This window comes from Lolium perenne, chromosome 3 (assembly GCF_019359855.2).
Source record: "Lolium perenne isolate Kyuss_39 chromosome 3, Kyuss_2.0, whole genome shotgun sequence".
NCBI classification, from domain to species: Eukaryota; Viridiplantae; Streptophyta; class Magnoliopsida; order Poales; family Poaceae; genus Lolium; species Lolium perenne.
In genome coordinates this window covers 205,131,147-205,144,831 of record NC_067246.2, presented here as the reverse complement: position 1 = coordinate 205,144,831, position 13,685 = coordinate 205,131,147, and positions in this window count along the sequence as shown.

Below are 13,685 nucleotides of genomic sequence, written 5' to 3'. Positions count from 1 at the left end.
TGTTGCCGGCACCAGATGGTGCCGGGCCTGAGTGAGGAGGAGGGGTTGAGGTCCTTGCGGATCCTTCAGAGCCCGATGGCCTTGGGCCAAGCTTGAGCGCAGGGCTGAGAAAAAGAAAAGACAAATAGTTGGAAAAAAGCAACCGGAAAAAGAACTTGGCAAAAAGAGGCAAGCAAGAAATTAAGAAACTTACCCGGAAGCAGTCGGCATCACCTTGCGGCCGTAGCGGCGCACGCCCACTTCCTTCTCCCCCACAGGCTCAGTCCGAAAGCGCTTGGAGGGAGGGGCCTGGCTGGAACCGGCTTTAGATGCCGGCTGCTTGTTCTTTTGGCCTTGGGCCATGAGTTTGTCCACAAACACAGAGCCGGCCTCGGCGCGCAGGGGCGGCACACGCTCATGGATCTATGAGTAAAAAATGGTTAAGAGGCAACTCGCAACGAAGCAATGACGGTAAAGTACAAGAAACCGGAAAAGGAAATACCTCGAGCATGGTCAGGTCATCGGAGGACCCGGTTGGCTCCGGCGGGTCCCGGCCAAGGCGCGCAGCCGGGGTCTTGCCCATCTTCAGATCCTTCCAAAAAATGTAGGGATCTGGGTCGAAGGAGTCAAGGGCGCGCTTCACCGGAATCCCACGTCGCTCGGCTTGGATGAGGGGGAAGCGGTCCTTGGCCTGAAACACGAAAAAAGAAGGTTAACAAAGGCAGAAAGTTACCGGCAAAGACAATCCCAATTGCGTAATCCCTTACTTCTTGGGTCGGAGGGTTAGTAGTGCTGAGGGGAAGCAAGCCCCATTCCCAATCAAACGGCATAGCAGTTTGGCAAATCTGCTTGGCCTTGCGAACAACATCCTTCTTGCTAAGAGGACGGCTTGTGATCTTGGTAGGATCGCCGGGGCCGTACATCTCGCTCATCCTATGCACGCGGCGCTTCAAAGGAAGCACCCGGCGCGATATAAAAGTCCGGATGATATCGTCAGAGCAGATCTTGGTCTCCTTCTTCAAAGAGGCCAAGAAGCGTACTACCCGGTTGGTTTCGGCGTGATCCGTCTTCGGGTTGTAGCTCCAATTGGTTATGCTGGGAGGCCCCGCTTGGAACGGGGGAAGATCAATAAGATCGGCGCGGCCCTCGTTCTTCACATAGAAAAAGGTTCCTTGCCAAGCGCGGCAAGATTCGAGGCCGGCAAACTTAAGAAAAGTGCTCCCTTGACGGGAGCCAACGATGCAAGATCCGCACTCCACAGGCGGTTTTGGCTTAGGAATTTCCTTGCCCTGGACGGAGTTTATCCGCAAACAAAAGAAGCGGGCAAACGTCTCACGAGTGGGACGAATGCCGATATAGGCCTCCATGAAGGTGGCGTAGCAAGAAAGGTAGAAGATGGCGTTGCCAGGAAGGTGGTGAGGTTGGAGTTCATAGAAATCTAAAAACTCCCGGAAGAAAGGGGAAGCAGGAAGGCCGAAGCCGCGCTCAATGTGAGCAAGAAAAACAACATATTCACCGGGCTCGGGGTCCGGTTCGATTTCGTCACCGGGAATCCGGCAGACTACTCCTTCCGGAATCCGGCGGGACCGGTACAACCAGTCGATCTCATACTCAGTAACATTGGAGCCCATCCAGGCTCCGCGGGTGATTGGAGAAGGCTCCTCGCCGGATGATTGGCTGGAGCTACTAGATGCTTCACCAGAGCTACTCGCTTCAAGGTGGCTACCGGATGCTTGGCTAAAGCTACCGGATTCTAGATGGCCACCGGACTCTTGGCCGCTACCGGATTCCTGCTGGTTGCCGGAATCGGTGTCCATCGGATCTGAAGCCGTGGATTCGCCGGGAGATTGTCTACGGCGCTTAACAGAAAGGGAAGAAGAAGATGCGGAGGAAGATTCCTCGTCAGACATTGGATGGGTAGGCAGAAAAACAGAAATCCCACACTTGAACCCCGCGTGAAGATCTACGAGTTAGAAGAAAACCAAAGAAAAAGAAGAAATAAGAACACCGTAGACCCAAGATCTGAAAAGCAAGCAAACGGTGAGCAAAGTAAGATTGCTACCAACCTTGAGCGGCGCGGTCGCTGAGGAAGACTTTCACCGGCGAAGGACAGGGCCTGCGGTCGCCAACGACCACCATCGACGGCGAGGCGGAGAAGCTCGCGGAGAAGTGCGAATGCAGCGGGCGCGGTGAAGGTGCTGTTGAAGATTCCCGCACAGCAAAGTCCGGCGGAAGCACGGCGTGAGTTCGCCGGGCGCCGAAGCTTGAGCGAGCGACGGCGGACGGAGAGCGGCGGAAGCGCGAAGGCGAGAAGCACTGTGCGCAAAGGATGAGGAATGCGAAGAAGAGGAAGAAGAAGGGGCGGTTGTGCTTATAAAGGAGAGAGAAGGTGGGCTGGAAACCGCTGGGCCGCGGCGGTTCGCCTCACGGCCCGCGACGGTTCGCGCCTTGGGCCGCCACGTGGCGAGGGGATACACGCAAGAAAATGGGACGCCACACGGAGGCACACACGGGATCCAAAACGGCTAGTGGGATCCGCAGCGATGCACTTAATGAGCGCGCGGGAGTCGAAGCGAAGTGACAACTGACACTGGCGTGGCAGTTAACAGTGCGCATGTCACTGACAGGCGCGGGGCCCAAAATATTCTCGACTTCGCCGAGGAAGGAGTAAATGCGAAAGATGCCGGGAAAGAGAGATGCCGGAAGATGCCTTGCATAGAAAAGAAAAGACAAAGAAGGGCAAAGATGCCGGATCCAAGCTCAGGCCGGAGGGATTAAACCGGTATCCTGTAAAGATGAAAACCTGGCATGGTCTGTAGGATAGAATCCTCCAGACTATACCAGCTTCGGGGACTAATGTTGGGGGGATAACCCCCGGTATGCCAAAGGCATGCCAAACCGGATGGTTTGAGCCATCGAGATACTGGTTTAGAATTCTTACCGGAAGGTAAGGTAGGAGTTTGGGCCAAGTGAAGCCAAGCCGGCATCCCCAAGGGGGTATGCCGGAACCCGGTAAAGAAGATACCGGACTGAAGGGCCTGTCGGTAGGACTGGTCAAAGATTCTCTTCAGAGCAAGAAGACAAGGATGAGCTAAGCAAAGTGGCTTTAATCAGAGCCCTGGCGCCAAAGAGAGGGATGACGCTAAAAGAAGCCGGAGGACATCAGCAGCCCTGATTAAAGAGGACTCCGGCGTCATCTACGGTTAAAGTAACTTTGTAAAGTAGTTTGTCTAGTCAAAGATGCCATTAGGGTTTCTTGCACTGTAAGCCACCCTCTCCCCTATATAAGGAGAGGGGGCAGCCCTCCTTACGGGCGCGGAACATGAGAGTAGCACAAACCTGTAACTTGTGAGAATCAATAAACATGGTGATCTAGAGCGAGTTCTTCCTTGTGTCTTTCTTCTTCAACCTCTGGCCTTGGCCAAGTTCTTGAGGAAACCATCCGGAAGTTCATCCTACCTGATCACAAACCCTCCCCCGAATCCTCTAGCGTCCATTCGGCCCCAATCTAAGCCATCCTATGGCATCTGCTCGTTCACCACGATGACATTGATCTTCAGAAATATTGTATCCTGACGGTGCTTTTTCCAGCAGAATTCTGACTCCGATGAGTAATTCTCCAATAATCATGAAACATGCAAAATAGGTGAAATAACATAAGTATCATCTCTAAATATGAAATATATCAATGAATAACAGTAAATTGCGATATAAAATAGTGATGCAAAATGGACGTATCAGTGGGGAGGGAGCCCCTGGCTCCCCCGACGCTGCCCCTTTGCCTATTTATTCCTTCGTCCCCGAAAACCCTAGTACCGAGAGCCAAAAAATACCAGAACAGTTCCAGAGACGCCACCGCCGTCAACCCTAACTCGGCGGTTCAGAAGATCTCCTCCGGCACCCTGCCGGAGAGGGGAATCATCACCGGAGGGCACTACATCACCATGCCCGCCTCTGGACTGATGCGTGAGTAGTTCATCCTTGGACTACGGGTCCCTAGCAGTAGCTAGATGGTTGTCTTGTCCTATTGTGCCATCATGTTTAGATCTTGTGAGCTGCCTATCATGATCAAGATCATCTATTTGTAATGCTACATGTTGTGTTTGTTGGGATCCGATGAATATGGAATACTATGTCAAGTTGATTATTGATCTATCATATATGTGTTGTTTATGATCTTGCATGCTCTCCGTTGCTAGTAGAGGCTCTGGCCAAGTTGATACTTGTAACTCCAAGAGGGGGTATTTATGCTAGATAGTGGGTTCATGTCTCCATTGAATATGGGGGAGTGACAACAATCCCTAAGGTTGTGGATGTGCTGTTGCCACTAGGGATAAAACATCAATGCTTTGTCTAAGGATATTTGTATTGTTTACATTACGCACAGTACTTAATGGAATTGTCTGTTGCTTGCAACTTAATACTGGAAGGGGTGCGGATGCTAACCCGAAGGTGGACTTTTTAGGCATAGATGCATGCTGGATGGCGGTCTATCTTCTTTGTCGTAATGCCCTAAGTAAATCTCATAGTAGTCATCATGATATGTATGTGCATTGTTATGCCCTCTCTATTTGTCAATTGCCCAACTGTAATTTGTTTACCCAACATGTTATTTATCTTATTGGAGAGACACCACTAGTGAACTGTGGACCCCGGTCCATTCTTTTACATCTGAAATACAACCTACTGCAATCATTGTTCTCTTTTGTTTTCTGCAAGCAAACATCATTTTCTACACCATACGTTTAATCCTTTGTTTTCAGCAAGCCGGTGAGATTGACAACCTCACTGTTAAGTTGGGGCAAAGTAGTTTGATTGTGTTGTGCAGGTTCCACGTTGGTACTGGAATCCCTGGTGTTGCGCCGCACTACACTCCTTCACCAACAACCTACACGTGATCTTCATCTCCTACTAGTTTGATAACCTTGGTTTCTTACTGAGGGAAAACTCGCTGCTGTACTCATCATACCTTCCTCTTGGGGTTCCCAACGGACGTGTGCTTTACCGTCACAAGCATTAGGCAGCTCACAAGATCTATACATGAAGCACAACAAGGAGAGGACAGCCATCTAGCTACTGCTATGGACCCATGGTCCCGTGGAGGACTACTCACGCATCACCTCGGATGAAGACATGGCGATGTAGAGGCCTCCAGCGGTGATTTCCCTCTCCGGAAGGGTGCTGGGATGGACTGTAGAATCCTCCCGAACTAGGGTTTCGGTTGACGACGGCGTCGGAACTTTTCGTGGATGGAGGCTCGGGTCCCTGGGGTTTTCCAGATACGAGGAATAAATAGGCGGAAGGGCGGAGCAAACGAGGAGACGAGGTGCCAGTACATGGTCCAGGCGCGGGCAAGGGTGGGGCCGCGCCTGCCCTATGTACTACCACGTGGCAGCTCTCCTGCGCGTGTCCTTCTGGCTCCGTCTTCGTCCCGGAAAATAAGACTCTAGGCTTTTGTTTCGTCTAATTCCGAGAAACTTTCATGTACAACTTTTCTGAAACACAAAAACAGCAGAAAACAAGAACTGACACTGCGGCACTGCGTTAATAGGTTAGTCCCAGAAAATGCTAAAAAGTATGGGAAAGTGCACATAAAACATATAAGAATTGTAACAAAATAAGCATGGAGCATCAAAAATTATAGATACATTTTGGGACGTATAACTGTGCAACATTCCACGGGTTCCCTTCATCTTTGCATGTCTTTTTGTCTTTTAATCGATATGCTCCTCCTGGAATAATTTTGGTAACGATGTATGGCCCCACCCATGGTGATTACAACTTTTCATGACCATCTTGTTTAAGCCGAAGAACCAGGTCGCCAACTTCGAAGGATCTGGGCCGTAACCGTCGGCTGTGATAGTTTTTTAGGTTCCGCTGATATGCACTTACCCTCGAGAGCACCACATCTCTTGCTTCATCAATTTCATCGACAACATCTTCGAGTGCCTTTTGCGAAACCTCTTCATCATATTGCACGACTCTATGGGAGTTATGTTCTATTTCTATTGGGAGCACTGCTTCAACACCATGGACTAAGAAAAATGGAGTTTCTTGAGTTGCTGCATTGGGCGTTGTTCGTAAGCTCCACAATACATTGGGTATCTCGTCGACCCAAGTATGCCTCGCTTTTTCGAGTGGTGTCAGCAGACGTTTCTTGATGCCGCTGCATATGAGGCCGCTTTCTTTTTTGACTTGGCCATTGGTTTGCGGGTGTGCAACAGACGCAAACTACAGCTTGATGCCTACACCTTCACAGTAGTCCTTGAATTCTCGGGAGGTGAAATTGCTGCCATTGTTCGTGACTATGCTGTTAGGGACACCAAATCGAAAAACTATCCCTTTGACGAAGTTGATTGCTGATACTGCATCTGCCGAAGTTAGTGGATCTACTTCAATCCACTTGGTGAATTTATCGACTACTACCAACAGGTTGACGTGTCCATGATACGTCTCCGACGTATCGATAATTTCTTATGTTCCATGCCACATTATTGATGATATCTACATGTTTTATGCATACTTTATGTCATTATTATGCGTTTTCAGGAACTAACCTATTGACGAGATGCCGAAGTGTCAGTTCCTGTTTTCTGCTGTTTTTGGTTTCAGAAATCCTAGTAAGGAAATATTCTCGGAATTGGACGAAATCAACGCCCAGGGTCCTATTTTCACACGAAGCTTCCAGAAGACCGGAGGAGATACGAAGTGGGGCCACGAGGTGGCGCCACACTAAGGCGGCGCGGCCAGGCTAGGGCCCGCGCCGCCCTGTTGTGTGGGTCCCTCGTGACTCCACCGACCTTGCCCTTCCGCCTACTTAAAGCCTCCGTCGCGAAAACCCTATCACGTTCGACGAAACCAGAGAAAACCTTCCAGAGCCGCCGCCATCGCGAAGCCAAGATCTGGGGGACAGGAGTCTCTGTTCCGGCACGCCGCCGGGACGGGGAAGTGCCCCCGGAAGGCTTCTCCATCAACACCACCGCCATCTTCATCAACGCTGCTGTCTCCCATGAGGAGGGAGTAGTTCTCCATCGAGGCTCGGGGCTGTACCGGTAGCTATGTGGTTCATCTCTCTCCTATGTACTTCAATACAATAATCTCATGAGCTGCCTTACATGATTGAGATTCATATGATGATGCTTGTAATCTAGATGTCATTGTGCTAGTCAAGTGGATTTTACTTATGTGATCTCCGGAGACTCCTTGTCCCACGTGTGTAAAGGTGACAGTGTGTGCACCGTGTGGGTCTCTTAGGCTATATTTCACAGAATACTTATTCACTGTTATGAATGGCATAGTGAAGTGCTTATTTATATCCCTTTATGATTGCAATGTGTTTTGTATCACAATATATCTGCGTGCTACTCTAGTGATGTTATTAAAGTAGTTTATTCCTCCTGCACGGTGTAATGGTGACAGTGTGTGCATCGTGTAGTACTTGGCGTAGGTTATGATTGTGATCTCTTGTAGATTATGAAGTTAACTATTGCTATGATAGTATTGATGTGATCTATGCCTCCTTCATAGTGTGATGGTGACAGTGTGCATGCTATGTTAGTACTTGGTTTAGTTGTGTTGATCTATCGTGCACTCTAAGGTTATTTAAACATGAATATCGAATATTGTGGAGCTTGTTAACTCCGGCATTGAGGGTTCGTGTAATCCTACACAATTAGTGGTGTTCATCATCCAACAAGAGAGTGTAGAGTATAGCATTTATCTATTTATTCTGTTATGTGATCAATGTTGAGAGTGTCCACTAGTGAAAGTATAATCCCTAGGCCTTGTTCCCAAATACTGCAATCATTGCTGCTTGTTTACTGTTTTACTGCTTGTTTACTTCCTGCAATATTACTACCATCAACTGCACGCCAGCAAGCACTTTTCTGGCGCCGTTACTACTGCTCATATTCATTCATACCACTTGTATTTCACTATCTCTTCGCCGAACTAGTGCACCTATACATCTGACAAGTGTATTAGGTGTGTTGGGGACACAAGAGACTTCTTGCTTTGTGATTGCAGGGTTGCATGAGAGGGATATCTTTGACCTCTTCCTGCCTGAGTTCGATAAACCTTGGGTGATCCACTTAAGGGAAACTTGCTGCTGTTCTACAAACCTCTGCTCTTGGAGGCCCAACACTGTCTACAAGAATAGAAGCACACGTAGATATCAAGCACTTTTCTGGCGCCGTTGCCGGGGAGGAAAGGTAAACGGCACACACACACCGGATCCCGGCAACGAAGCACTTTTCTGGCGCCGTTGCCGGGGAGGAAAGGTAAAAGGCACTCATACTTCGGTCCCAGTTAACTAAGTACTTTTGTGTTGCCGTTGTGTGTTCGCTCGAAGCTATTTCCTTTAGATCCTGCAATTGCATCTTTTTGTCTCTTGTTTTACACTAGTAAGGCTTAATGGAAGACAACAACAAAATGAGAGATCTTTATGAACTTTATCTTGAATTAGGACATGATGTGTTTGAAGAGAAAATTAAAAAACCCATGGAACTTATGCATGCTAATGGGAATGTTATTAGTATGAATGCTTTGAACACCATTGTTGCTAATGCTATGGAATAATTTAAGCTTGGGGAGGTCGGTTTTGATGAAAATGATCTCTTTAGCCCTCCGGGTATTGAGGAGAAAGTTTATGTTGATTATGATATGCCTCCCATATATGATGATTATAATGATAGTGGTCTTTTGGTGCCGCCTACTATGGAGGATAAGTTTAATTATGATTACAATATGCCTCCTATATTTGATGATGAGAATAATAATGATAGCTACTTTGTTGAATTTGCTCCCACTACAACTAATAAAATTGATTATGCTTATGTGGAGAGTAATGATACTTTTATGCATGTGAATAAGAATGCTTTATGTGATACTTATATTTTTGAGTTTGTTCATGATGCCACTGAAAATTATTATGAGAGAGGAAAATATGGTTGTAGAAATTTTCATGTTACTAAAACACCTCTCTATATGCTGAAATTTTTGAAGTTACACTGGTTTTATCTTCCTATGCTTGTTACTTTGCTCTTCATGAACTTGTTTATTTACAACCTTACTGTGCATAGGAAGCATGTTAGGCTTAAATGTGTTTTGAATTTTCTTTTTGATGCTCTCTTTTGCTTCAACTCCTCTTTCTTGCGAGTGCATCATTAAAATTGCTGAGCCCATCTTAATGGCTATAAAGAAAGCACTTCTTGGGAGATAACCCATGTGTTTTTTTACTACAGTACTTTGTTTTATATTTGAGTCTTGGAAGTTGTTACTACTGTAGCAACCTCTCCTTATCTTTATTTTATTGCATTGTTGTGCCAAGTAAAGTCTTTGATAGTAATGTTGATACTAGATTTGGATTACTGCGCAGAAACAGATTTCTGTCTGTCACGAATCTGGGCAGAATTCTCTGTAGGCAACTCAGAAAAATCTGCCAATTTACGTGCGTGATCCTCAGATATGTACGCAACTTTCATTCAATTTGAGCATTTTCATCTGAGAAAGTTAAGTGCCACTTTAAAATTCGTCTTTATGGACTGTTCTGTTTTGACAGATTCTGCCTTTTATTTCGCATTGCCTCTTTTGCTGTGTTCGATGGATTTCTTTGTTCCATTGACTTCCAGTAGCTTTGGGCAATGTCCAGAAGTGTTAAGAATGATTGTGTTATCTCTGAACATGTGAATTTTTGATTATGCACTAACCCTCTAATGAGTTTGTTTCGAGTTTGGTGTGGAGGAAGTTTTCAAGGGTCAAGAGAGGAGGATGATATACTATGATCAAGAAGAGTGAAAATTCTAAGCTTGGGGATGCCCCGGTGGTTCATCCCTGCATATTTCAAGAAGACTCAAGCGTCTAAGCTTGGGGATGCCCAAGGCATCCCCTTCTTCATCAACAACTTATCAGGTTCCTTCTCTTGAAACTATATTTTTATTCGGTCACATGTTATGTACTTTACTTGGAGCGTCTGTTTGTTTTTATTTTTGTTTATGTTTGAATAAATTCATGCTTGTGTGGGAGAGAGACACGCTCTGCTGGTTCATATGAACACATGTGTTCTTAGCTTTTAATTTTCATGGCGAAGGTTGAAACTGCTTCGTTAATTGTTAATTGGAAACGGGAAATGCTACATGTAGTAGTTGGTATGATGTCTTGAATAACTTGATACTTGGCAATTGTTGTGCTCATATAGATCATGTTTAAGCTCTTGCATCATATACTTTGTACCCATTAATGAAGAAATACATAGAGCTTGCTAAAATTTGGTTTGCATAATTGGTCTCTCTAAGGTCTAGATAATTTCTAGTATTGAGTTTGAACAACAAGGAAGACGGTGTAGAGTCTTATAATGTTTACAATATGTCTTTTATGTAAGTTTTGCTGCACCGGTTCATCCTTGTGTTTGTTTCAAATAACTTTGCTAGCCTAAACCTTGTATCGAGAGGGGATACTTCTCATGCATCCAAAATCCTTGAGCCAACCACTATGCCATTTGTGTCCACCATACCTACCTACTACATGGTATTTCTCCGCCATTCCAAAGTAAATTGCTTGAGTGCTACCTTTAAATTTCCATCATTCGCCTTTGCAATATATAGCTCATGGGACAAAATAGCCTTAAAAACTATTGTGGTATTGAATATGTACTTATGCACTTTATCTCTTATTAAGTTGCTTGTTGTGCGATAACCATGCTCCTGGGGACGCCATCAACTCTTTGTTGAATATCATGTGAGTTGCTATGCATGTTCGTCTTGTCTGAAGTAAGGGCGGTTTTCACAATCAAATGGTTTGAGTATGCATACTGTTAGAGAAGAACATTGGGCCGCTAACTAAAGCCATGAATCATGGTGGAAGTTTCAGTTTGGACATAAAACCTCAATCTCTTATGAGAATATTATCTGTTGTTGAATGCTTAAGCATTAAAAGAGGAGTCCATTATCTGTTGTCTATGTTGTCCCGGTATGGGTGTCTAATTTGAAGAATGATCAAAAGCGAGAAATCCAATGCGAACTTTCTCCTTAGACCCTTGTACAGGCGGCATAGAGGTACCCCTTTGTGACACTCGGTTGAAACATATGTTATGCAATGATAATCCGTGTTAACCCAAGCTAATTAGGACAAGGTGCGCGCACTACTGGTATACTATGCATGAGGCTTGCAACTTGTAAGATATAATTTACATGATACATATGCTTTATTACTACCGTTGACAAAATTGTTTCATGTTTTCAAAATAAAAGCTCTAGCACAAATATAGCAATCGATGCTTTCCTCTTTGAAGGACCTTTCTTTTACTTTTATGTTGAGTCAGTTCACCTATTTCTCTCCATCTCAAGAAGCAAACACTTGCGTGAACTGTGCATTGATTCCTACATACTTGCATATTGCATTTGTTATATTACTCTATGTTGACAATTATCCATGAGATATACATGTTATAAGTTGAAAGCAACCGCTGAAACTTAATCTTCCTTTATGTTGCTTCAATACCTTTACTTTGATTTATTGCTTTATGAGTTAACTCTTATGCAAGACTTATTGATGCTTGTCTTGAAGTACTATTCATGAAAAGTCTTTGCTTTATGATTCAGTTGTTTACTCATGTCATTACCATTGTTTTGATCGCTGCATTCATTACATATGCTTACAATAGTATGATCAAGGTTATGATGGCATGTCACTCCAGAAATTATCTTTGTTATCGTTTACCTGCTCGGAACGAGCAGGAACTAAGCTTGGGGATGCTGATACGTCTCCGACGTATCGATAATTTCTTATGTTCCATGCCACATTATTGATGATATCTACATGTTTTATGCATACTTTATGTCATTATTATGCGTTTTCCAGAACTAACCTATTGACGAGATGCCGAAGTGCCAGTTCCTGTTTTCTGCAGTTTTTGGTTTCAGAAATCCTAGTAAGGAAATATTCTCGGAATTGGACGAAATCAACGCCCAGGGTCCTATTTTCACACGAAGCTTCCAGAAGACCGGAGGAGATACGAAGTGGGGCCACGAGGTGGCGCCACACTAAGGCGGCGCGGCCAGGCTAGGGCCCGCGCCGCCCTGTTGTGTGGGTCCCTCGTGACTCCACCGACCTTGCCCTTCCGCCTACTTAAAGCCTCCGTCGCGAAAACCCTATCACGTTCGACGAAACCAGAGAAAACCTTCCAGAGCCGCCTCCATCGCGAAGCCAAGATCTGGGGGACAGGAGTCTCTGTTCCGGCACACCGCCGGGATGGGGAAGTGCCCCCGGAAGGATTCTCCATCAACACCACCGCCATCTTCATCAACGCTGCTGTCTCCCATGAGGAGGGAGTAGTTCTCCATCGAGGCTCGGGGCTGTACCGGTAGCTATGTGGTTCATCTCTCTCCTATGTACTTCAATACAATAATCTCATGAGCTGCCTTACATGATTGAGATTCATATGATGATGCTTGTAATCTAGATGTCATTGTGCTAGTCACGTGGATTTTACTTATGTGATCTCCGGAGACTCCTTGTCCCACGTGTGTAAAGGTGACAGTGTGTGCACCGTGTGGGTCTCTTAGGCTATATTTCACAGAATACTTATTCACTGTTATGAATGGCATAGTGAAGTGCTTATTTATATCCCTTTATGATTGCAATGTGTTTTGTATCACAATATATCTGCGTGCTACTCTAGTGATGTTATTAAAGTAGTTTATTTCTCCTGCACGGTGTAATGGTGACAGTGTGTGCATCGTGTAGTACTTGGCGTAGGTTATGATTGTGATCTCTTGTAGATTATGAAGTTAACTATTGCTATGATAGTATTGATGTGATCTATGCCTTCTTCATAGTGTGATGGTGACAGTGTGCATGCTATGTTAGTACTTGGTTTAGTTGTGTTGATCTATCGTGCACTCTAAGGTTATTTAAACATGAATATCGAATATTGTGGAGCTTGTTAACTCCGGCATTGAGGGTTCGTGTAATCCTACACAATTAGTGGTGTTCATCATCCAACAAGAGAGTGTAGAGTATAGCATTTATCTATTTATTCTGTTATGTGATCAATGTTGAGAGTGTCCACTAGTGAAAGTATAATCCCTAGGCCTTGTTCCCAAATACTGCAATCATCGCTGCTTGTTTACTGTTTTACTGCTTGTTTACTTCCTGCAATATTACTACCATCAACTGCACGCCAGCAAGCACTTTTCTGGCGCCGTTACTACTGCTCATATTCATTCATACCACTTGTATTTCACTATCTCTTCGCCGAACTAGTGCACCTATACATCTGACAAGTGTATTAGGTGTGTTGGGGACACAAGAGACTTCTTGCTTTGTGATTGCAGGGTTGCATGAGAGGGATATCTTTGACCTCTTCCTCCCTGAGTTCGATAAACCTTGGGTGATCCACTTAAGGGAAACTTGCTGCTGTTCTACAAACCTCTGCTCTTGGAGGCCCAACACTGTCTACAAGAATAGAAGCACACGTAGACATCAGTCCACCAGGCCAAGATTTGTGCAATTTTCCCACCATGTCTAGTCCCCATTGAGCGAAAGGCCACGCCATAGGTATTGGCATTAATTTTGCGGCTGGAGAATGAAGTTTAGACGCGGATCGTTGACAAGATTCACAAGTACGTACGATTTCCTTCGCATCCTCTATGGCTGACAACCAGTAAAATCCAGCTCGAAAAGCTTTGGCTGCAATTGCTCGACTACTT